The sequence below is a fragment of the Uloborus diversus genome, chromosome 3 (genome assembly GCF_026930045.1).
Source record: "Uloborus diversus isolate 005 chromosome 3, Udiv.v.3.1, whole genome shotgun sequence".
Classification (NCBI taxonomy): Eukaryota; Metazoa; Arthropoda; class Arachnida; order Araneae; family Uloboridae; genus Uloborus; species Uloborus diversus.
In genome coordinates, this window is record NC_072733.1 from 135,525,376 (window position 1) to 135,549,498 (window position 24,123).

Here is a 24,123-nt window from a genome sequence, read left to right on the forward strand (position 1 = left end):
TTTGCTCTAAAAAATTGCATGCACAGTTTATACGGCTGGTATTGCAAGCCTTTGTATCAAACACTACGGCTTGAACAGTTATCAATAAAAAGCAATCATCTAAGGTATCATATACAACTGAAGAAATATTTCAGGAATTCTGAGTAGCTGTTCAATGTTGGGACCTGAAGCTATTAGGATATGCCTATCGGCGGTTTCTTTTCCTTTTTTTTCCCCAGTTACATCTGGATATAGTTTTGTATCCTAGTGAATAACTAAAAAATCTAAATTTAATTTCATAATTTGATTTTGTCGCTCGAAGATTTTCTCTTGCTCTCGCAAGGAATGGTCAATTGATCACAAGGTCATTTGAATTTAAATTTACTGTATCTACATAGGCTGTTAATAAATGAAGAACATCTTTTCCCCTAATAAAGCATTTGTCTAACTGTGATGAAAGGTGAGCTGATATCAGTAGTTGTCAAGCTTTTTCGCTTTGTGGTAGACTAGATATAGAAAAAAGGTTCAATAGGTTAGGATAGGTACCCATTTCGGTTTCTAAATCTTGTGAATTGAAAGAAGAATTTGATGATAATAAAGGACTATGCACTGATATAAAAGAAAATTAATTTAAAGTATAGATTTTTATTTATTCCCACATCTGGATTTTTTAAAAATTTATATTTTAGGTCGGAAAATATAGTTTTTATGTTCGAGTAATCGAGGGTTTTTTAAAATTTATATTTTAAGAATTAAAAATTACACAAACATTTAAGTACATTATAACAAAAGTATAGCAAATTAAAAGATAATTTCCATTACTTATATTTATAGCATTGAAACCTAGCAACCCTATTTGCCACACCTATTACATACACAGGAAATTTTGTAAATCAACACCTCAAAGCCTGGAGAAGGTGATTTGTTTTTGTCAAAGATCATTCATTATTGGCCTGGGCCACTCATTAATGGTCTTTAGAATCCCTTGTGTCCATCTTGGTGGAAAGAAATATTCCCCTGCTGCTTGGTTTGAAACGAGCGCAGAAGAGTGATAAGCCTGACCCAAGGTCATTGGTGTACATGTACCCTCTGTAAAATTTAAAATTTTACAGAATGAAAGTGACAGAATAGTCGTTCTGGAAGTCGCAACATCTATTGAGGTTCAAAATTTTTTAAAATATGAAATGTAAGAACATTTTTACATAAAATTGAGAAAATCTGCAATTTTTTCTTCAAAACTCAAAAACTGGGCCCTAGGGGCACGTGTTAATATTCATGGATTGACTTAAAATTTTGCAAGGATCATTTATTTGTATAATGGAATGAGGGGGCGTCCCCTAAAATATCTACAACTTCAAAAATAAGGACCACCCTAATATACATGCTTGATACATACAGGGTGTTCCGTTTTAACCTGCAAGACCTTTATTTTCGCAACCGTTTGTCCTAGATGCAATGTTAGATCAAGAACGCAATGAACATTGATATTCTTTTTGCAGAATTTTTAGATGTAGTTAATTCTCTGGCCACATGTGGAACCTTAACCAATGCGGAAACCGTGGATAACTTAAGAAGCCATTTGGAAGAAGAGGAAGAGATCATCGAGGAAGATGACCTAAAGTTACTGTAAAAGACGCAGAAAAGGCTCTTACAAGATTAACAACTTTCCTCGAATTCCAAGAAAATTTTGACCAAGATGGATTTTCAGCCATTGCCAACCTCAAAAGGTTAGTTAAATCCAAAAAACGCAGGAACTAAAAAACAATAAAAACTATTTTGCTTGAAAAAGGTATGCTTAAAATTTCATTGATGTCAAAATGATTCCTTAAACTTGCAATAAAGTACTTAGTATAAAATAGTAGAATAAATACCTCACAAAACTAATACAGAAGAATTTTAATCTTTTGCATGTATTGTTTTTAGTATAAAACTCAAATTTTAATCGTCAGATTCCAAATTTCAATAAATTTCTCAAATACTCCATAACTTGAAACCTCTTTATCTCGAATTTTTTTTCCTTCCCATGAAATTCGAGATAGACAGGTTCAACTGTACATAATTATCATAAAGTTTAGCAATTAGCAGCTCTGCTGAAACAATTTATATTTTTATTAAATTTTGACGATTAAAACAATAAAGCTAGGTACTAATGAGGCCTAACTTTCATGCCTTAATTTTGAACCCTGCATAAATAATTCTTCTCTTTAGCCTATCATAATCTGGGGAGGTGGGGAGGGGGGAATAGGTAGCACTAATAGATAAAAATGACCATATAAAAGATAAACCAACTTTGATTGATAATAGTTTCTTCTCGACTCATTTGCACAGGTGTAATATTTTTATGCATACATTTGCAGTTTCTTGGAATTTTTAACTTAGGTTTTTAATTGTGATGTATTCAAGTGTAAGAGGCTATTAACATGTTGTGGATGTGACCATGCGGTCACATCTGCAACAGGTAGGTATACATCAATTTTTAAATTAAAAAAAAAAAACTTTTTAAAAAATTTATACTCTAGATTGTGATATAAAACTTTTCCTTAGTAATTACAAGCTAATCTCTAAAATTAAGAAAAAATGCAAATACAGAAAGTGTTTATGCATTTTTCGAACAATTTAGATGAATTTACAAAAATAAAATAATTCTGTAGGAAAAAGCTAAAAAAGAACGTAATTGGAAATAATAACTGTCTTCCGCTACATTAAAATTTTTAATTCTTTCAAAATGTTGCATGTAGACAAGCTTTGGATAGAAGGATATATTTTTGCGCTTTCTGAGAAGAACTATTCGTATTTGTAATTTAAAAATGCTGTGGAAGGCATAGTGTAAGAATTTAAAAGTACAAAGTAAGCAACATCATTAATTGGAAAGGAAAACCTCATTAATCAGCATGTCTGTGCAAAGACCCCAAATAAATAACCGAAGAAGGAACGAAGTTTCTAAAGAAAGATTACTGGTAACAAGGGAAAGTCGACCAATGCCAGAAATCAATTGCCAACTTTTAACACAATTCCGTAGCAATATAAAATAAAATAATAAATCAAGATTTACAAGTTAGAAAAGCAAACAAGCGTAATGTTCAACCTCTTTTGACATGGTAAATGGCTCAAGGCAAGATGTGTTGCAGAATTTTGTACGAATATTACTTAAGATATAGGTCTAAACGTGTCATCACTTTTGATCCCAGAAGCAGAATAATTTGACGCTCTGTAACGTAAAATCATTTGACCAAAAGTGTTCTGTAAGTACTTTTAACATTGTACACATTCAAATGTCGACTTTTTCAAGAACCCTTAATTGAAAAATCAAAACTGTTTCATACAGGAGTATGAAAGGAACACATTTTAATTATTTGTACAGACTTAGTCTTACAGCACAAAAAGGCATGGGATTATGTTTCAAGCCCACATTCTTGACAGAAAATGCAAAATCTTGTACTATGTCTTTATTTTTAGCAGCTAAAAGTGCAGTCTCAGTTCCTCCAAACATTAGAGAGTTCCAATCTCTTTGGCAATGTTCCAAGTATGTCATTGCATTAGAAGTGGTGTTTCTACTCAGAATAACAGCCCATGGCCTATAGTGCAACTAAGAGATAGCTACACAAAGATGTTGAATGAAAATTACACTTGCTATCGCAAGTCTGAGGAGAAAATGTCCAATCTTGGTTTCAAGAATGTAAAGAAAGTTTCAGTAAATGATTTATATTTGTTGCAGGCTTCTCTTACAGTAGGAAATTGTAATCAAAAGAAGTTAGGGAAAACGTTGAAATCAACTCATCATACTATAAAGATAATGTTTTACGTCTAATATTTAAAGAGGAAATTCTATTTTGTTGTTCCACCAATTTTCAAATTATAACTACACCAAAGTAAAGCCATCAATCATCCCTCTTAAAATTACCACTGCATCTCTTGAAAAAAAATGAAACTTGCTACTGGTATTACAAATATGTGTTTTTAACTTATTCTTGCAAAGTCAACTGTTTCTCCTATGCAAGCTCACTACAATTGATAAACTTTGGAAAGTTATGGAACAGCAATTGTAAGCAATACCTCTAAAAATGTTACATAAAGCTCTGCAGTTAGAAAAAGCACAATAAAGGCTTATAGTCCAGAAACAAGGTTATCCGATTCAATATTTAAAGAAATAATCATTACATTTTAAACATAAAAAAAAATTGTTCTAAAAATTGTTGTTGCCGAAATTATTCTAAAAATATGTCAACACCCTCTGTATATGCATAAAAATGTCTCATTTGTGCAAATGGATAGTGCATGTCAAAACTTAAAGTTATCTTTGAAGCCTAATGCTAGTTTTTTGAAATACAATTTTGAGAATTGTATTGTGAAATAAAATGGACACTGTTACAAAGTTTAAGAAACTGTTGTGGAAAACTATACATACAAGTATAAGACTTAAGATATACATATATTTTCTATGAATAAGAACTAATCTGATTTGATTGTTTTATTGTTAGGCAAAATTGACACTATAGTAGGGAGAATGTTTTAGCAAATTAATATACACAAAATGTATATAAACAAAGTACAATATTTCAAATACATTTCTATGCCACAAGTTAGAGCACCTCATGCATTTACAATACAGTTGTCACCAGGGTCTGTGCTGCTGCTCTGCCCAGCTGAAACAAAATCAATAGAATAATTTATCTTCATCAAGTTGATCAACAAATGAATTTAATTGATTTTGCATATGCTGGAAATCAACTAAAGTTTTGTGAAAGAATCATGTCAGTTGGATAAATATAATGGAAAGTTCAAAAATACACTTCCCAAATTCTCCCCCCCCCCCAAAAAAAAAAAAAAAAATTAAATGTAATGGCAGAAGCAAAACCACAGTTGAATGTGAAAGACATTTAGACACTATTGAGTAGGTGTTGACAGCAATAGAGCAAATCCTGCTTTTACCGTACTCTGCTGAAACAAGCTTCCCCTTCTGGTCCAGGTAGATATTAAAAGAAGGTGTTTTGACTTAGAGGTTATAAGAAGAATTTAGAGCGGTTGTTCGTTATGAAAGGGCACATGGAGTATCAGGAGCAAGAATTCATAACTACCTTGAGAGTATGGCCAGATGTAATATTGTAACAGATAATGCCATATTTGGCAAGGGGTTCTAGTAAGAGGTGGAAATAACAAGGCCTGAATAAATTTCACTACAGAGGAAAATAACAGGATGGTGGATGATTGCTGAAATCACCCTAGCCGTTAGACAGATCTTCGATAAGCCAAACCCTGATTTTTTCTGCATGGCTTTTTAAATATAATAAAACTGTATGAAAATTACTACAACATACTTGATACTTTTATAGAAAACAAAGTTTTGCTGTATCTTTAATGTCACATTACACTTTTAGTCTTTCACACATACCTTGTTCATAGTAGCCAGGGGAAATTTATTTTCACTCACGCTTGTACTTTCTAGGTTTTCTTTTGTACAGCCTGATTTACATGATCTTATTAGTAGGCATTCCTAGAGAAAAAAATAGAAAAAAATGAAAATTCTAGTAAATAAGCTTCTAATGTAAAATTTCTACCACTTAAAAATGAGTGCTGCAACAAAAAATCTATTAAAGTAAAAATGAAAATATAGCTGAAGGCATCCAAATTATTTTACATACTGGGTAATAAAAGACAGAAAATGATTTATAAATAGTTTTTCAATAAAAATCTCTAATATTCATAAATGTGACCTAAGTTTCAAAACTTATGCATGAATGATATGGGTCATTCACCAGAAAACATAACTTTTAAATGTAAAAATTTTTCAATTTTGAAACCTTTTGTTTTCTTTTTTTTTCTCATTCTTTCATGAAAGTGTTACCTACTAGAAGTAACCATAAACAATGGCCCAGCTAAGTTCCAATTATTTTACTCATAAATAAAAAAAAAATAATAAAATGCCTTGTTCTTGGAAATAGAAAAAGGGAAAAGAACTTTTAATATTTAAAAATTGAAGCCAATTTAATATCAAAGTAGTAATTTTGTTAATTGTGCATACAATCAGCTATTTTAATGATTAGTGGAAATATAATATTAAGCTCTCTTAATAAAAGTACCGCTTAATTAGTTTCAAATGTACGTTAAAAATAGTATTTAGTAAATTTGAGGATGTACTGGCAATTTACAATTTTGGTAGAATGCCTATTATTGATGCATTTCCCCTCCATTTATTTTCATCTCAGAAATAATGACATTGATAAGGTCTGTCACGGAGGTGAGGGATTTGCCATATAGACCAAATAGGTATATTTTTCTGAGAATTTTTTTTTTCTTCGTTGATAGAATCTGCATATGTTAAGCATATGAAAACATGTTCACTTCTTTTTTTACATTAATTTACATCCCTGAAATTCAAGTTCACGGAGGTGAGAAGTCAGAGTAATCACACTAAGTTTTTAAAGCAAAATCTATCTTCTTGTTTTTCGACAAAAATCTCAACACTTCATCTATGGCTGAAAATAAACAGGGGGGGGGGGGGGGGCCTTGTATCATGGAAAATAAAAATTGATGTCATTACTGCCACGTGTTAATGAGGAATGGCATTTTGAGTTCAGGTAACGGAGGTGAGAATTTTTTGTGTGACAGACCTCATTATCCTACTAAAACGAATTAAATCACAATAGAAAAATTTTAAATACACATGAGCATTTAGTGTTTGAGACACTTGTAAGGAAAAAGTACTAAAAAGTAAGTTCATTGTTTTATTCAAACAAGTTATTAATCATCATTATGATCTACACCAAGTGTGTGACATGCCACCGAGGTGATAATTCACATATTTTAAAGCGAAAAAATATTAAAAAAAATTTTTTTGCAAAAAAGTTGACAGACTTAAATGGATACATTTATGGGGAATGTAAAAAATATTGTTAAATGAACTATTCTTTAAAGCTTTTACTGTAAAGTGTGTGTTACTTAAAAGTTACACTTTTTGAAGAATGACCCATGTACAAAAATGAATATACATATGCAAAATTTATTTAAAACATGAACAATAAGACAGGGTCAGAAATTAGATTTCCTCAACATTCAAACATGGATATTGATTTATAAAATATTACTTTTTATCGGTTATTTTCGAGATTTGACAAAACAACTTTGTTTAAAACGAAGTAATGTGACGTGCAGTAAAGATCATGTGTAGAAAACCAGACTTTTCAACCATATTTTCATAGTCAGTACATAAAAGGTGTTGTGAGGTGAAGTCAAAATAGTAGATGTATATTCTACATGTAATAAATCTGGTTCACTAATTAGTAAACAAAATGCAAAAACAATTGATTTAACTGATAATTATAGAAAAGATTCAGTAATTTCTGGCAAAAATTTCAATAGAAAAAGAAATATTTATATAATAAACATGTAATTTCTAACTTTCTTCAAAAACTGGACATAATTTGAATGACTTAAGTGTAGCTTTTGCACCTTCTGCTACTTCCAGTGTTGTTGGCATGTTCGTAATAAACTACTACAGAAAGATTGGTGCCATTGCCTCGAAAGGTTGAACTTCTTTATTAACATATAAGACAACACAAGAAAGATTTACAGCACATAGAGAGGAAATAACACCCAGGTCACCGGCAAGAATCAAATCTGCAACCTCCGGCATGTGAAGCGAAGCTTCTACCATAGAGCCACGGAAGCCCCTCTGCTACTTCTTGCAGAGTAAAGTAAATATTTTAATTGCGCTAACAAAGCTTAAGCAGGTTGGCATAACCAGGAGATGCATTTGCATTATTGTGCCATGTACTACCGTAGGTAGGCTGAAAAACAACCTTTTTTTTTAAATTTAAGTGATGGGTAGCATGGAAAAAATACCATTTGTGGAGAAAAGTGCACGTAAAAATTTGAATTTTCTGGGACAATTTTTTGATTTGTCGTAGTTGGGTTAAAGTTTCTACAAAATGCTGTTTTTTGATATTTTTAGCAAAAGTAGTAAAGGTATTTATATATTTTTGATGACGGTTAGCACAGAAAAAGTGCCATTAGTGGCATTAAATACCCATGAAATTTTTTTAGGTATGTGGTATAATTCCTTCTTCTGTCAGAAGTGCGTATAAGTTTTGCCAATTACTTGTTTTTTTTTAAAAGTTTTTTATAAATTTTATCAAAACCTTAAAATACTGTAATTGTATTATTTATCAGAAATAATTATATGGTTTGTTACATATGATACACTGTAAGGTGCTTGGTGCACTATAATTTAACTATTTATTGCAAATAAACTTTAAAATTTGTAATATGCTACTCATCGGCATAGCCAGGGTTCCTGCTAGAGAAGGGCAAGCAAAGAGAGGATTTTCTCTCCAAACCCCTCTCTCCCCCCTCCCCCCTGCCCTCATGCTTGATCTTAGCAAGGTCATAAACTGCCGCATTCTTTCATCTTCCATCAAGTTCTTATGAAAAACTTTATTATTTTTTCCAAAGGGTGAATTTTTTTACAAAACCTAATACAAGTTCAGTACAGGAAAATTCTTTATGTGCAATTTATTGCTTCAAAGAAAAGATATATATAAAAAAATTACAAGCCTCAAGAACAGTTATTATCTGTCTTTGTTACATCAGAAGAAGGTCAAACGTGGTGGGATAGAGGGACCTACCTTCCTCTGAAAGTTTTCCAACTTAAAAGTCTTACAAATGCAGTTTCAGTCAAATTTTGTTAGAGTTTGAGATGTTTGGGGGAGAGGCTTCAGGGTTCAGCTACAAACAAATATTTTAAATTCTTGTCAAAATTCATATTTTGACAATTATAGGACAGTTAAGGGAAAAGTGTTTAAGTTCCCTTCCTGAAAATTTGTTTAAATTGAAATCAATTTGAATTTAGTTAGATAACGTCAAAGATTTGACACATCCCCCAGGAAATTGTCCGAAACTGAAGTTTTAAAAATGAAATTTTAGGCTATATATTTGGTGATTGACGAAGTTAAAGAAATGGGGAAGATTTAGGGGTTCTCCTTGGCTTATTTTCATAATCAAAATCCCAAACACGCAATTTTATTTTTTGCTTTCATGTTAGAATGGTCAGTTTCAGAGCAAAGTATTAGTTATACTAATGATTTTGTCTAGTTTTTATAATGACACGTTTAATAAATATTTAGCCGTACATCCACGGCGATGCCCGTGCTAAGAATTTAAAGGATTTCCTCAAGGACGTAGCCAAGGGGTGGGTCCATGGGGTCCGGACCCCCCCCCTTCCCGAAAGACCCCTCTCCTTTTTTCTCAGTTGTTGCATCTCGCATCAACAAAATTTTTCCGAAAGATAATGATTTTATAAAACGCAGCATTCTCTCCCTTTAAATATTCCCAGTAATCGGCAATTTTCTCAGCGTTTGAGTCAATTCAGAACACGAGAACCTCGTGCAACAACTGCAGGTTAACAATTTTCGTCTGCTTTTTGCTGTGTCACCTACTCCGTCCGAAACGGGGAAATGTCCCTTTCGACTTTCAAACCAGCTGGGTCCTGTGACCTTGAAATTCAGCCCCTCTCCTTGGTCCATCAAATTGCCATTGGCAAAGTAAAAACAAGCATTTCTTGCCACTTCCGCTGTATCCCACAGGCTCATTGGCGTGGTTTTCTTTATTTCTTTCTCTTTTCTTTTTGGATTTTCGTGGATTTCGTAGACGCATGTTGTACGAAAGACAGCCAGTGAGGTGCGTTCCTGGTGAATCAGTAATTGAATTCCGATTCTTTTCTGTTTTAACACGCAGATTTATTTATGTCATACTTATAGGAAAAATATCTTGAACAAAATTTTGTATGCAAAAGAAAATTAAGTTTACCCAAACTAGGTAAGTCGCAGTGCTCCCTTTTAAAGTTTCCTTGATAATACGTGCAATTTTACGTGTCAATGTGTTTTTCCATTTAAAAACTCATTTTAGATTCTAAGCCAGCAGCGAAAAAAGAAATTCTACACATTTCGTGTGTTTGAGGATGAGAAAAATAATTATTGATTTTTTTTTTTTCATTTTAACTCTATATTTTTGGCATGGTTCATTTCAGATTCATTTTATATTTTGATAAAAATTTTATTTGAACTTTTAGATTACTTTTAACATCTCTCTCCTTTCTGAGTAACAAATTACATAGATTTTTTACTGATGTTTTCCCCCCAATATTTAAGCATGATCATGGAACATATTAAATGCCCCAAAAAAAAATTCGTGTTTGAAGGTAAAATAAATAAAATAAATGAATAAATAAAACTTGAAGTTGATGTAACAAACTTTTTACGGTATCAAAATCTTATAGAAAAATTAAATTGAAAATTACTTGAGTATTTTACTGTGATCCGTTTATGAAATTACAAGTTCGGCCATATTAACGCATGTAATAAGTAATTTATTAGAAATTATTACTTTTAAATCTTACTGAATTGTGATTCTATGATCCCAACAGAAAAACAGTTAGTTTTTAATTGACAAAAAAAAATCTTATTCGATGTTGTTCCATAAAACATATTTGTAATTGCATCATTGGAATACATTTTCTGATTATTATTCACTGGCTTTGTACTAAGGAGTTATTTAATTAGCATCTATGCATCCATCTTTAGTAAATTGTGAAGGTAGCATTAAACGTAACAAAAAACAGGCATGTGCATTTAACTATAAATTACTAGGTGAAAATTACCGCTATTTACTGCATTACAAGCAAAGAAACAAAAAAGGTGAATACGAGGTAAACGTTTTTGAGCTTTTCTTTTATATATTGCCTTTTTTTAACACTTATTTTCTTCAAGCTAAAGATATTTGCTATTTCTTGCAATAGAGTGTTTTGCTAGCATCGTATTGAAGAAAAAAAAATCATTACCTGCGTCGTAAAATATGATATGTATTGTTGCTAAAATTAACAACATTTTGTTAAAATAAAATTACACAGATGCTTAATTTAATTCATTAGGTATACATTCCATTAATCGGCATGTAAAAGATCCCTTAGGTCGTTTGGCTGTGAATACTCTTCACAAAATTAAATTCCTTTTGCAGTTTCGCATCGAAGAGAGCTCAGGTGTCTCCATCTGGTGGAAACCGGGCATCAAACTTTCCTGTGACGTTCACATCCGCACCTTAATGGTGGCATATGATTGACTGGATGCCGTATCGTTGGTTCGCACTTGTTCCGCAAAAGGCTAAAGCCTCTAACACAGCCCCGTTAGAAAGAAAAAAATAATGATAAAAAACGGCAATACGCCTTTTCCGATATTTAAAATTTTTTCGAACAGCTTTCACCCTTTGAGGAATAGCGACTTCACTTGAGAACACCATTTGTTTCTTGCTTCTCTTTTTTTTTCAGCTAACTGAAATCACTGTGTCAGTTGGCTGAAGGAAATATATATATATATATATATATATATATATATATATATATAAAATGGTTGCAACAAAGGAAGCCTCCATCCCTCAAAGAGTTAATAGTTTGTTCAAGCTTTTAATTGATGATTAGGAATGATAATTAGAACACGGATAAGATTGGAAATATCATTCTATTTCGTGTTATCAAAAGAATAATATAAATGTAAATAAATAAAAACTAATTCAAGCTTTTTAAATGAAACCTTGTTAATATTTTCGTTGAGAGAGTTGTGGGATTTTGCCTGAAATGTTGTTCACATCGGACAAGGTTACAATATGTAACATTCATATAGTTATACATTCGACTCCACAGATATGGATTTATTTATCCTCATATAAATAATGCCGATGATCGAGTAACCCGCGTGTTTCAACAATGAATTCGCACCACGGCATGATATGTAATTCGATAATATGTTTTGGTAATGTTTAACATGCAAGGAAAGGCTTTATTGTGACAAGGCTGAACTCGATCCGGTAACTTGAACAGTTTTACTGCTAAGACTGTGTCATATCAGAGGAATGAAGAAACGAAAACAATGAACGCTATCTACTGGAGTTTAGGGTTAATCCACTGGTGTTAGAGTTAAAATTTCAACTATCAAAATATCACCAAACAATTGGCAATTGCTTCGTTCAAATGAAGAAGAGTTGAAGCAATTTTCACCCGTCATGCCTTGACGGGTGACTTTCTAGTTTTCAAATAAAATGGCATAAGTACAAATGTACATATTTTGTTGAAATATATTACAAAGCTTTAATATTTTATTAAATTATCGCATGTATTTTCCAAGTAATTTCTAGAACAGTTTTCGTTTTCTGTTTTTCTTTTATTGTGCCCTTTTTACTAATAGAAAATATATCACTTATTTTCAGGAGGACAGAGGTTCACCCATATTTGGAAACTTTGTATGTGATAACTTTCAATTTAATGTTAATTTACAAACTGACAATAATTAATTTACCACTTAACATAAACTTTTTTGTTAACTAATTTTAACTAATGACTCTATTAATTTCAATTATTTAATTAATTTTAGTTAATTATCATATTTTAATGATCAGTTTTAATTGGATTTATCTTAGTCTTGTGTAATTATCAGCTACTAATTCTGCTTTAGCATGCCTCCTCTTTTGAAGTTCATGCAACCTTGGACCCCCCCCCTTAACAAAGTTCTAGCTACGTGCCTGATTTCCTTTGCATAAATGAAAATCCCCCTTCCCCCTCCTTGCACCATTAAAAAAAAAAAAAAACGAGTTGATGTGTGCATCACATGACTTCCTTTTACACCAATTTAATGTTATTTCTCCATTATTGTCAATTTTAACATGATTCAATTGTCAACTATCTAAATATGACCGAATTAAAACCAGATTAAAAAAAAAAATTAATAAAAAATTTAAAAACATTGCGAAATTGGCGACAAAACTTGGTGACGAAAAGACTGGCAATATATTACCAAGTGTCCCCTAAATTATAACACTACTTGAGTTTGCTGTGAAATTAACAATGATTTTCCCCAAAAATGGTGCAAAACTTTAAAAACACCCGAACGCTACCAAAAAGGGAGGTGCACAATTAGATCCAACTAGGAGTCTACATACCAAATTTCAACTTTCTAGGACATACCGTTCTTGAGTTATGCAAGATAAATAGTCACATATGTACATACAGACGTCACGCAAAAACTCGTTGTAATTAATTCGGGGATTTTCCAAATGGATATTTCGGGTATTTATACGTTCTTAGGCATATATCCACATGTAGTAGGGTTTAAAAAAAAAACTCAACATTCATTTGGGGGCGAGCAAAATAGAAATTAAGGCTTTTTTTTCGATCGAAATTTTTTTGTGAAAACAATACTTCCTTTACTCTAAAAGGAAGTAAAAAGGGTTTAAGTTCCTTTTAAGTTTAAACTATTTCTCCAAAGAAATAAAAAGCATAAAATAACATTAACAGTTGCTTTAAAATGTCAAATAAACCACCAATGCCATTGCTTATTGCAAATCTCGCAAAGCGACTAAGCTATCAAAACAGAACCAATGAGCGAGCGAAGCGAACTCCAATCAATTAATGATCTGATCTTCTTGACCAAAACATAAAAACAAAAAGCCCGCTCTTTCCCCTTTCCTTTAATTATGAGCAATTAATAAACCCCATGTACGTACCTACTACATAAACAAACGTTAAAAGAATAATATTACAATACCCAATATAAAAATAGTTTGAAATTTAATCATGTGTTTAGATAAGTACCTATGATAATAAAAACAATATTAAGAACAATCACAATTGAATAATACGGCAAATCAAATTATTTACTTAGATAAGTAACTATCTTCAACTAGAAGAACAAAAACAAATGTTGCAGAAGTAAGAAAAACAAAACCCAATAGAAAACTCCTGCAAAATCAAATTATGTACTTGAATATCGAAAAAAAAATTACTCCGCCATGTATTAGGTATTCATTGAACTAAACTTACCCCGAGTAGCATCAACTCATCAGCCGATCATTGGCCATTCATCGAAATCCGATCAAACTTTGCTCCAATATGTCTCATCGGCAATAGTAGAATCCGATCATCGAAATCCGATGAATTTTGCTCATTATACCGATGAGATTTGGAGCAATATACGAGCAGTGCTGTTCCAAGGAGATGAATTTTGGATGAAAATAAGATGACATTTGGAGCAATATACGAGCAGTGCTGTTCCGAGGCGATGAATTTTGGATGAAAATACGATGAGAAGTAGTAACAGCCGCAATATAGGGACAAGCAGGAGGAAAACAACGCAACAGTGGGAAGGGGGTTCGCCATCTTGGATGATCACGTGACCCTTCCGCCATCTTGAAAACTTTCAGAAGGGGTATTTTCAGATGACGTCATTTTGAATCCTTCATTTGGGACACTTATTTAATATCTTTTAATTTTTTTTAATAACTTGTTTACTTAATTTCTTACCCATTTAATTTCTAATTTATTTCTTTTGATGAACGTGATTCATGAGTTTAACCTAAATTGCTTTGACTGGGAATCGAAACCTCGGCCTCTGGAGTACGAGCTTCGTATGCTAACTACTAGACAAGTAATGTTCTAACCAAGGAGGAAAATAATGTGTTAAATGGGAAATCATTTGTGGCGCCATCTATCGGGGTCAAGGCCATGACAGATTTCTGAACGGAAAGTGAGAATTTTATTCAGTGGAATGCGCTTGTGGTGCCAGCTAGTGAAGAGTCCGATTCAATCATTTTGCCCGCAAACTGAGTAGGAGTCGGTAATTTTGGGAGTCAAATTGAATGGAGTGGAATTGTTTTGGAGATAGCAATTCCAGTGAGGTAATCGGGGTCGAAATCGTGGAGTTGAAGTTGAATTGATTTTGCAGCAAGTCAGAGTAAACCTTTCCAAAATCCAGGAGTCAGATTCGGAGTCAAAGTCTCGGTCATTTTTCCTCCGATTCTCAACCCTGAATGTTGATCCGTATAGCCTTATGTTAGATCAATCGTCAGATATTTGAATAATAAAACTTATCCTATTTTAACAGTTTGGAGATTTCCAAAAAATTTTGGATTGGGAAAATTTTCATCGGAAAATTTGATCGTTACGATCTCTTTCCGATGAAATGTAGCTTGGCAAATTTTAATTGGAAAATTTTATCGTTACGATCTCTTTTCCCAATGAAATGTAGCTCGGCAAATTTTCATTGGAAAATTTGATCGTTACGATTTTGTTTTTCGATGAAATATAGCTCGGAAAATTTTCATCGGAAAATTTGATCGTCACGATCTCTTTTTCCGATGAAATGTAGCTCGGCAAATTTTCATCGGAAAATTTGATCGCTACAATCTCTTTTTCCGATGAAATTTAGACCGGGCAAATTCAAATAGGAAAATTTGATCGTAAGGATATAGTTTTCCGATAAAAAACAGCTCATTGAAAACCGGTTCTCGGATTCTGATCGCAACGATATCAGCATGTGTTACGGGATGAGATTAGGAGGAGTCGATGATCGGCCGAGCAAAACCCAATGAGTTGATGCTACTTGGGACACCACCATCTATTGGGAATTCATAGAACTAAACATATAACATTTAATTTGCAATTTCAAATATTTCGGCCAATCTGATTTAAAAAAAAATAGCCTATAGCCTTCCTCAATAAGTGAACTATTCAACAAAAAAAGAATTTTTCAATTCGAACCAGTAGTTCCTGAGATTAGTCCGTTCAAACAAACTCTTCAGCTTTATATTATTAGTATAGATTTAAAAACATTTATGCTTTGTTTTTTCAAATGTTTATAGATTTAAAAACATGTATGCTTTGTTTTTTCAAATGTTTTGCATTCAACAATGGCTTTTAGTTTACAAAAAACATTTTGTGCAAACAAGTAATATTTTTCTCTCAAAAGTACAGGAACTATTCAAGCTTTTTTCAAAAATGTACGAATTGAAGTTAAACTCAATTTTAAGCTATATGTTTAAATGTTTGTAAAAAATGGGGGAGGGGGGGTTCTCTGTCAGAAATTGATGACCCAAATATACCTTTGTTTGGTGACATTATTAGCAGAAGAAAGAAGGCTCAAGGGCTCTCCCTAAAATTTTATGGAAAGTGAGGTTTTAAAATCAGAATTTCATGCTATCTTTGGCGATGCCAGGGGAAGAGGCAAGTTATTTGGAGTTTTCATGAAGTTAAACTATTATTTTAGAAGTTATCTTCGGCCACATTACTCATGGAAAGCAGTGGTGTTCTGACCCCAGAAAATGTTTGCAAATTCAAGTCTCAAGAAACACCATTTTAGGCTCAAGTAAGAGGGGAAATGCAGTTAAGTGGCTCTTCAAAAAAAATTTGCAACTGAAACCTTAAAAATACAGATTAAAATTATCTTTGGGCACATTAGGACAGGGGGAGGGGAATAGAGGTTCTCTTCTAGAGAGGGGCAGTTGCCCTCTCTGCCTCTGGCTACACCCATGATTCTATTAGAAAACTTGTGCAGTTGCATTCAAAATTAAGGTTAAACATCACAAAACTCAACAAGGAACTAAAGAACGACTGGATGTACAGAAAATGTCAATGCTTGCATTTTAGTCTTTTTACTTCTATTACAGTTTTGCAACAATGAAAGCATCTCTTGCTTCACGGCATCTGTGCTATTTTAGTAGTATTTCAGTTTGCTTCATAGCTTAGGACTTGAAAAGCAGACTTTAGTTCCTAAAATTATTTTGGAACCTTTGTTTATTTCAGCTTCTTTTGCGGAAAGACACTTCGTGATACGAGGTTCACTGATATTAGCTGAGAACAAAATCAAACAGATTGTAGTTTTTTGTAAACCTGAATTTTAATTTTCAAACATTGAACACTCAAATTTATTGATCCTTATTTCTGCTTTCAATTGCAGCATGTTTTTTCAATTAATATTCATAACAATGTTTTGATATCTTGCTTTTGTCAGTTGCCATTGCTGTGGATATATTGTTGTGAATTATCAGGATGGACATATAATTAACTTGTCTAGATCCCTTAGCGCATCCTGGTTGTTTCCTTAGGTGAATCATCTGGGTAAATCAATTCATATTATAAACAGTGCGAGTCATTGTAAAGCTTCTTTGGGTTTTGAGGTACTAAAGTGCAAGCAAAGAGTTCTGTATGTAATTGTAAGCCTCCTAGAATATGTAATAGACCCTGGTTTGCAGCCTTGAAACTCTGGAGGGCACAGTCCAGTTAAAACAGTTGCACAACTACTAATTATGTGTTTTGTCGATGCTCAAATTTTCAGTATTTTCCCTTTCTTTTTGCCATGTAACATGAGAGAGATAACCTAGAATGGTAGCATAAGTGGGTTTTCGCATACTATAAGCTAGGTTTTGATTGGGCTAGAAAGTTCTTGGGTCCAGTCTTTTCTCTATCTTATTTATCAAGCATCAGACAGGGAAATGATTTTGCAAGAAAACCTGATGCGATAAAAATAAAGGGTTGAAAATTTGAATTCAGCAGATTGGCAGGGTGTCCCAAAACAACTGCATAAACTCTGTACAACTAGATCATTGTTGGGAGTACATAAAAACTGCCCAAAGAAGTGTTCCTTTAAATCCATAGTTTACGAGAAATATACAAAAAACAAAATATGACGTCACAGCCGGTGGAAGGAAGAAACACTTGACTGGACATAGCAACAACAGTATTTGTATATCAGGGATCCGGCCAGAGGCAATTTGGGTCCGTTAACCAACTCTTCACAAAATCTGGTCAACTAAAATGGACCTTTCACAAAATCCTGATTATCCAAAATGGACCCTTCACAAAATTCTGATAAACAAAAATGGATCTTTCACAAATTGTTTATTGAAAGAGCAAATCTCAAATTGAAATAGCACAGCATATTTCCACCTGTAGAAACAATGTTTGGAACTTTTTTTAAGTTAAATTAGAGGGATCAACTTATAGAAAATCCTCTAATTTTGCCAAAAAAAAAAAAAAAGGGCACTCTTGTGATGCTCCTGCAAGCGATAAATAACTACTATGGCCAAATAAATATAATGCTTGTTGTTGGCTTCTTTGAAAGAAATTAACAGCTGAAAGTCAGTTTGGTTTATAATTTTGCTTGTTTGTTTTATACAGGGGTGTTGTTAAATTCTCTGAAAAAGCGTCAACCTTCTCTGAATAGGTGCTGTAAGCACTTTTCTTCCTGCTCATGATTTAATAAACAATAATATACAGCAAAATGAACTTAGAACAGCAAAGGATAGTAGGGGCGGGGAGGCGATGTGATCGCTTCAGATAAGGTTACCAACTTCAAACTTATCGCCACTTAGCGTCTGGCAGTGCAATGTTTAACTCTTATTTTGCTAGAAAATTATATGGGTTTGATTTTTTGATGCTAAAAAAAATAATTAACTTTAAACTTTTTTATTTACCATTTTTTTCCTTAGAAGCCTACATTTTGAAAAACGCAATCTTTTTACATCCGATATGAGAATCATATTTTATTCTTTTTTCAAGCTAACTTTGCTTTATTAGGATGTAAATAAATGAAAAGTTTCTTTATTTTTGTAACAAAGCTTATTTCAAGTTTTTAAAGCAGAAGTCTTTTTTTTTTTTAAGAGTCAAAAGTTAATGCTGAATTGGTGGTTTATTTTTTATTTTATTTATTTATATATATATATATTTTTTTTATTTCAACTGTGTCCAGATATTAATTTTATGTTTATCATAGGACTCTAAAATGCAATTCTAAAATAATTTTATCAAAAATATTTATTTTACAAGCCGTTTTTTATACTTTTGATACCTTCACTTTGAGGATTGCGATCTCTTTGCATCCACTATGACTATGGGAATCTGATGTTTTGAATTTTCGATGTTTAGTATGCTTTTTTAAAAGGTAAACAAATAAATATTTTTTTATTTTTGTGAAAAATACGGAGTTTTCAACGAAATTCTGTGCTCTTTAACAGTGTCTTCGTTTAAAAAGTTAAATGCTGAACTTCTGCCTGAATTTCTTTGTTACAATTATTTTAAATACTATATAAATATAATATTTCTAGTACAATTTAACGTAATGTAGAATGGTAAAATAAATATTTATACTTGAGGGATATCCACCTCCCAGAGAGCGATGCCTTTCCCTCCCCCGAATACTTGAAAAACAATCAAGAATGATATTCTCAACAGAAAAGAGGGAAAACACTAAACTTTAAGTGTCGATAACGCAGTTTGAGCCATCTCAAAATTCTAAAATTTTATGTTTACAGATTTTTAAAAATTTTTTTTTTTTGCAAAATTGTTTAATTTTTCACAAAATTAATTGATTTTTCGCAAAAAACGGATCCTGTGAAAAATCTTGGACAGACCCCTGTATATTTTTTCAGAGGAAAATGCTTAAAACGTCATTACATGTACTTGTTGTTATACGTAATATATGTATGACTGCTGTTGATATGCCCAATAAAGTGTTATTTCTTGCACCGGCAATGACGTCATACTTTGTTTTTTGTATTTTTCTTGTAAACTATGGATAGTACAGGAATGCTTCTTTGGACAGTTTTTATATACCAATGAGGAATCTAGCTGTGCACTGTTTATGTGGTTGTTTTGGGACACTCTGTATAAGAACCCTTTTAATACTTTAAGCAAAAAACAATAACACAGGATAGTGTCACATAATAAAAGAACCTTACCTTAAGCTCATGACAAAGGATCGACATAGACAAAGAATGCTTCAAAAAATTTGCTCACTTCATTAACCTATTCTTCATCCATAGCTACATATACAGAAAAAAAAATTATACAAATCAAGCAGCAGCAGATTGTTGTTCACTTCATAGAACATAGGAGGGGGTTTCAAAAAGTAAGATAAAAGCTCATGCAGCTAAAAAAAAAATTTCAGAAGTTCAAAAAATACATTCACTGTAAAGAGGCAAAGGTACAGATTATTTCTCTACATAGTCATTATACTTATCGAGGCATTTGTTCCAGCGATACACCGAAGTATCGAAACTGGCATGGTAAAAATCGTCAAGGTTGTGAAACCATTTCAAGACGTTTTGCTAAACCGCAACATTGGTTCTGAAATACCGGTCTCCACACAGTGACCTTTCAAATGTCCATAGAGATAGAAATTATTTGGTACAAGGTCGGAGCTGAAAGGAGGGTGGTACAACACCTCCTACCAACACCACTGTAAAATATCACTCATAGCTGTGGCCGTATACGGTCGGGAACTATCGAATAAAAACAAAGTGCCTGTTGCAGAGGTGCCCCCCCCCCCAAGAGCAAGGGCACAATCCCCTAAATATTGCAAAGAGACCCCTAAAAGCTTCAATGGCATAGTCTGCACCATGACACCCCTAGGTGGGCACCCATGCTGTTGTGAACAGTCCTGGTTGTTAACAGCAAATTTCCTCTAACAATCAAAAGCAACATGGCACAATAACGGGCAGCATTTATGATTGAGCATGTTTTTGCCAAAACAGCCATTTTCTAACTGAGGTTTTGTCCTGTTAGTGGATACCCAGCTACATTTACTGGCACCGTTTCAAAGCTCTGATTATCTTCATTATCTTCAGCATGATTTTTATTCATACAGAAAATCTGCACTCCTGTCAGAGTTCTTGTTACCTTACTTTGTGAAACACCTTCATACAAAACACTTTTTTATTTATTTTTATTCTTTAAAAAATCAAAGCTTTTGCAGTTCAAACTTTGAAACAATGAAATATTTGATATAGATATCACACATATTTCACATATGTTTGAAGAATATTTGGCAATTTTTTCAGAACATTGCTACTTTCTTTTCTGTTGTAAAAATTTCAAAGTACCAAAAGTGGTCTACTATGTCCTGGTATTCCCTCTCATTTTATGCACTGAATTGCAATAGTATAATATGGGCAGTTCTCAAAAGGTGGGAACAAAAAAGTTAACTTTGAGCAATTTCAAAAATTTTCGAATTTGATATCAATTTTGCTTTTATTCTATAGTATGCATACCTAGAACACAATATATGAACATGAAAAGACAGCAGGTATTTGTAAAATTTGTTAATTAGCAAATTAAATTAGCAGTCTGTAGGTAACACATTTTGGACATTGTTGTCCTGTAGGTAACGGATTTTGGACATCATCATAATGTAAGTTTCACCATTTTTGACAACTGTTAATCCGATTTTTAACTTTTCCAATGAAAATTTTATTTACTACTTTTTGAATTTTGCAATTCAATGATAAAGAGGATATTAATGAAGTACTTGAATGGCTATACATACTGCTCTTTACACATAGTTTTGGAATGATTTTGAAGAAGTTGATGAAATGTAGAAAAAAGCTTCATGGAAATAATTCTACAAACTTGTAGTTTGATTTATTGGGACAAATAAGGAATAAAAATAGAGACAAATAAATACGACATATGTATTTTTAAAGGAAAAATAAACAAAATATGCTTTAAGAAAGAATGTAAAAAGTGACATCAGTTTTAATAATGAATATTTTTTCTAATGTCATAAGAATTAAAACGATGTCTAAAAAAATTATTGAAAAAAGGAATTCGTATTTCTATTTGGAGATCGTTAAATTATGTTTAAAAGAAAGAGAAAAAAAAATTCTAAAATAATAAAAGCAGCGGGGGAAAAAAAAATGCTAGCGCAGGTGATAAAGACGCCAAAACTGGTGCAGCTGACGATTAACTACATTTGTCAAACCGGAATCCCCCTCTGGTAACCTTTAGCTTATCGTATACTGTGTTGTCGCCAACGGAGGTTTGCTTGGCGATTTTTGCGCAAAATGGCTTTCGTTCGATCATAACCAGCCATGTTTCTACTGTAATTTATGTATTGTTCAATGTGTAACGTATTAATTATGCAAAATACCAATGGATTAAAGAAGATAACATCAAAATAATCTTTTTTATTGATGTTAGAAGACTGGATTATAAAAAAATTATAAATAAACGGACAGAATTATCGGCGTCAAGATCGTAACTCCATTTGGACATCTCACATGTATGTTTAAGAAAAATTATTTTCCTTCTAAGATACTGCATAAAAGCTTATGAAAACACTTTTAAACAATTAAAAACTGATTCTGAGGATCAATAAATACCTTTAAAACGAAAACATCATATACTTAGTTCTCAAATAATAGCATTGTAAAGATCGTAACTTTTGGACATGCATCAAATTTCAAACTTACTTTTTTCTAAAATCGTTTACAAAGTAAATAATCTGTCTTTACTTTTGTTATTTGTGTAAAATATTAACAAAAAATTATTCAGTGTAAGATTCATGCCTTTAATTTTTTTTTGAAACGTATGGAAATAATTTAAAAAAAATTTTTTTAATGGTACATTTGCTCAGTTAACATTTTGGTATGTCCAAAATTGTGCCATTTAGCAAAGAAAATATTTTTAAAGGGCATTTGAAGAGCTTTTCTTCCATAATTTATGTCAATTCTTGTCTCTATACAGCATTATAATTTACCTCAAAAATTTTAGAGTTAATTAAAATGAAAGTTATTTGGTGTTGAAGCTTCAAAGTTGAAGTCTGTGTTTGCTCCCACCTTTTGAGAACTGCCCATATACAACAATTTTATTTTATGAAATAGGAAGAGCATAATGTTCGATATTTTTATATAGCGTGTATATTAGCAATATTTTTTAGCATTATAAGAAATCATAGTTGTCCATAAAAAATATTACCAAAAGGGATTTATAATGTCTGTACTCATATAATATGATTTTTGCTCCAAAAGTTAAAACTGTATGAAAAGCACTAAAAAAAATTGAAATGAGCAACTGACGAGAAGTTTGTATCTTCAAGAAAAACAAGCATTATCAAATTACTTCGAAATCGGAATTAATATAAATAAAAAATATACATAAATTATCAAAAAACATACCCATAATTTTGAAATAAAGATAGAAAAAAGATTTGTACATACATGTTTCTCAGTTATAAAGAACAAAAGCTAATGTCTTTCATCAAGATGCTCATTTTTATTTGCATTGAAAAGGTTGTTGCCTATAAATCTGAAACATATACATGGATTTCTTATTTCTTTTAGTGCAATTTTAAATTTAAAAATTCATAGTTTAGCACCTAAAGGTAAACATGTCATTAAAGAAAATTTATTGCTTGCAACACTGAATATGAAATCTTATGCTTAACAATAGTTTTTGATTAAAAAAAAAAAAAAAAAAATCACTTGCTGTTAAGTGCACTATACTAGCATCAAAAAAGATAAATAAATAAATGAATAAGGAAATGAACAATATTATCCTGACAATTTTTCAATTTCTTTGAAATCACGCTATGAAATAATTTTCATATCAACTTTTACGTGAAAATCAATTCGGAAATAAGAAATCAATTGCATTCTTTATTTCTCCCTTTAAACTTTTGCATCCTTTGCTAAGTTCTTCTAAAAAAAAAAAAAATACACATTTTTTCCTGCTCAGTTAAATTTCTTTAATTAAAAAAAAAACCCTATATGCTCTAAAATATAATTAAAAATTATCTATTCATTTTTATTTTAAAAATATGCTTTGGTATCATTTAATATTATTTAAAATTTCATTTTTAAGAGAAAACGAACGGAGAATCTGATCTTGTAAAGTGCACGAATAGTAAATACAATAATATTCATTTTCAAAAGGTTATAAAATTTTGACGGAACTGGTATTTAATATGGCATTATTAGGGCTAGATCAAGCCAAAGTGATGCTCAGGTCCCAGTAAATTTTAATTCCGCCTCTTACAAGAATTTCCACATTTTCACGGTAGTTTTTTCAGGAAGAAAGGAAGAAATTTACCCCATTTTGGTGCCTAGGTTCACGGATCCGCAGGACTTCTTACGGGTGGTTGAAATACTTAACGTTGTCACACGAAATCAATATATTTCAAAATATAATATATTAACAAAACGGTTCTGAGTAAAACATTTTGCATTGTTGCAACAACATCGAAGCAGCAAAATAACTTAAGAGCAATATTTTTCATCTTTCCTGGGAAAGGAAAACACGTAAACAAATGGGAGCTTGTGTTAAAGCATTGCCAGCCCCTACACCATTTGATAATTCTTGCTTTAAAAACAACTCTGCAGGCCTATCTAAATTTCTAAGTTACTGCAATCACGTGATACTTTTGCCGGTGTATAAACTAGTAAACATTAGAGTCCCTATAACACCATTATCGACGGAGCTTGTATTTTTTGTTTACAAGAGACGTTTTTCAAAGCTTTTCTCACAAATGTTCCAAAAATGTTCCAAAAAAGGATGCT

The 24,123-nt window shown here is 32.0% G+C and overlaps 1 long non-coding RNA gene across 1 annotated transcript; it reads right to left on the reverse strand.

The window, feature by feature from the left end:
- Positions 1-4,342: 4,342 nt before the first annotated feature.
- LOC129218617 (uncharacterized) lies at positions 4,343-23,872 on the reverse strand. The gene is made up of 5 exons (XR_008580350.1): positions 23,657-23,872; positions 22,786-22,873; positions 19,528-19,611; positions 5,369-5,470; positions 4,343-4,622 (listed from the first exon to the last, which is right to left on the reverse strand). It is a non-coding gene; the product is annotated as an uncharacterized LOC129218617 (long non-coding RNA).
- Positions 23,873-24,123: the final 251 nt, after the last annotated feature.